Source organism: Elaeis guineensis, chromosome 9, assembly GCF_000442705.2.
Source record: "Elaeis guineensis isolate ETL-2024a chromosome 9, EG11, whole genome shotgun sequence".
Lineage (NCBI taxonomy): Eukaryota > Viridiplantae > Streptophyta > Magnoliopsida > Arecales > Arecaceae > Elaeis > Elaeis guineensis.
In genome coordinates this window covers 15,558,704-15,562,051 of record NC_026001.2, presented here as the reverse complement: position 1 = coordinate 15,562,051, position 3,348 = coordinate 15,558,704, and positions in this window count along the sequence as shown.

The window sequence follows — 3,348 nt, the reverse complement described above, 5'->3', positions numbered from 1 at the left end:
TTGATTAATGTACATTGATTTTGATTAATGTACATTGATTAATCTTGCATTGTCACCCATAATTGTATAATTAAATCTTGCATTGCGATCCATATATAACTTCTTTAATGTTGTCCTTGATTTGCGATGGACCTATCTCTAGACTCGCTAACCGATGTTGATCCTCCATCAGAAAGATCAGATATTATATAAGATTGTTAGTTAGCATCTGTAATGTATCAATAGAAAAAAAATTTCATCCAGTAGTACATGATAATATGTTGGTCTACTTTTATGAATGCGGTACAAAGTTAAGATATCCCTATTTATTCTCAGATATCATCTTTCTAAATTTGATGAAAAAATTATTCTTACTCGTACTAGTTTTTGATATATTGAATTTTGAAGATCATACTGTTTGATGCTAATATTCTTGAGGAAGGAGAATACAAAATCATGATATTTATACAGCTTCAATACAACCTTCCTAGTTACAACCCAAATTTGCATCATTGTTTATACGGTCTGGTACGAGAATCTATACTCAAATCAAATTCCATTCTCCAGTCTTCCTGAAGTTATGGTTAAAATATATGCAAATAAGCTTGTACTCATCCATGTTGACAAAATAAAGATGGCATTATCGCCTAGTTAGTTGTTATTGAAAATCCCCATAAGATATATGCTTCTATAGGTTTTGTTAAATTTTGCTATGTTCCTTACCGTAGTGCCACTATATATGATAGTGCTATCATTTTGTGCAACAAATTATCTAGGATATGATGGTTGAAAGCCATTACTTGGATATGATTAGATCTAATAATGAAGCTATGTTGGAGGTATCTTCTCGAGATAGAGTGCTGTCTACTACAATTCCACCACAATGCAAGCCTTCAGTTGATGCAAGTAGCCATAGTAATATTTGTCTTAAAATTTTATTTTGTTTGCTAACTTTTACTTATGAATAATGTCTAATTATCTAGTTTATATTATTTATCTTGGTAATATATCCTACAATTGAAAAGAAAAGAAGTCGGAGAAAAGATAAAGGAGTTAAACCTGAACACGATACAAAGTTAGAAATTTTTGATAAAAGATAATTATTTGAAATTTATTTTACATGGTTAGTAAAATCTTATAATTTTTTTTATTTGATATGAATCTACTATTATTTTTTATTTGATATGAATCTTAATTTTATTACTAATAATACATACTTACCTTAATTATGCTATGATTAATTATAATTTTAGGATAATTACACCAGCAACATGCCATGAGATTAGCAGTTTTGTTAATCAAAATATCAATTGGCCTTGGACTACTTTTAGTCTATACCCAGAAAAAAGATTCAGCTATATGATTCGGCCACTGCTACGACCCTCCAGTTGCTCAATACTCTTCGGCATCCTCACAGCCTCAACATCCTCACAGGTCGTGCAGAGGCTTCTGAGCCAACGACCTCAGAGTTTCTGGATACCATCCACTATACGATCATGAAGATTCTTTGGGATCTGTAACTACGCGATCAGCTAGGTTTGTTGTCCCAGCCATCATATCAGGTAGTTCTATTAGTAAACTCTTTTATTTATTTTAAGTTTTCATATTTAGGCTTGAGTCGGAAAAAAAATTTAAGAGCTAAAAATTCAATCTAACTATTCAATTGATGGGCCGAGATGTCTATAATTCCATATCATCAAATAGAATGTGTAGGAATAATCTGTTCGAGAATCGAATGAGTATATCGAAAGATACGCTTTCGTATCGAAAGATACACTTTTATATCGAAACTTATTAATAATATTTTATTTTTCTTCATTTTCGGATGTTGGGACATCCGGCTCTCATCCATCAACTGCTGGAGAGGAGCAAGAGGATGAGGAGGATGATGAGAATGATTTGGATTGATTTTTTTTTTTTATTTTGATGTATTATATTTTTTGATACTGCTTGTAAAATTATATAATATATATTTTTAATATAATATAATTAGTTTTTTATTTGTGATTGTCATATTATCTTTAAATTTTAATTATAATAAGTGTTAGGAACTATAATTGATTGTGATTAATTAAAATAAGTTTTAAAAAATATTATTATATATTTTAAAAAAAATAAAATTAACTATTACTGACGGTATTAGCGACGGTTTAGCCATCGCTTATAATAAAATATTATTATAGATTATTAAAAAATTAAAATTAACTATTATTGACGGCTAAAGCGATGGCTTTAGCCGTCGCTAATAATTATTAGCAACGGTATTAGCGATTTATTAATGACAAAAAAGTCATCGCTAATTTATTTTAATTTTTTTTAAAAAAAATTATTTAAAAATAAAATATAAATAAAGATGAAATTTAGTCATCGCTAATATCATTATTACCAACGGCTAGAAATTCTATTGCTAATAGTGGCAATTAACGACAAATCCACTATTAGCGATGATAAATCTACTATTAGCGATAGCAAATTCACTATTAGCGACGGCAATTAGCCGTTGCTAATAGTCAAATTTCTTGGAGTGGCATGTTTGCTCGTTATTACTCCACATGGTTCCATTGTCTACACTTGATCAAGCTGTTGCTCAATTAGTTTATGAAGAAACATTTGCTCTAGTTACTAGGCTAACCTCGATTAGGAGCCTTAATATTGTTATTATTGCTGCTGGGCAATGGCCTCTTGTTCAGATGGATCTTAGGAATGCTAGGCAATGGCCATTTTTTCTCTGTCTTATTTGGTTCATTTCATTTGGGAACCCCTACATCCTAATTTTCTCAAAATCAACTTTGATAATAGTGGGATACAGACCAACAGGTGTAGTAGGATACACTATTTAAGATTCCAGATCAACATTTGCAGCTGGGAGTTATTCATTTAATGACACTTCAGTCCAATTGGCTGAATTGAGGGCATTTTGGGAGGGCCTTGTGTATGCCATAACTATCATATAGGTAGACAGCATTATTCTACAACGGGACTCCAACAATTATCTCCTGAGTTTCTACAAAGGCAGAGTATCAAATACCTTGATAATAGACATTTAAAGAGTTAAAGTAAATTTCATTTCATGTGTTGCCTCTTTGAGAATATGGACCAGGGACCCCTGACAACCCTTCTAAGAGCATAGGTCCTGGTAACAAAGCAAACCCGAGCCAAGGCAGGATCAGGTGGTTGAGATAGTTCGAGAAAGCTAGGTCTCTCATATTACATGTTCTGATGCATTTTCTGGGGTGACATACTTCACCTAGGAGGCCTCATTTCTTTATTTTCTCAAGATCAACTTCGATGATAGCATACTAGATGAAGGTACAGATAGACTAATAGTTTTGTTATCCACAATCTAAGATCAAGCCTGATAGCGATTTG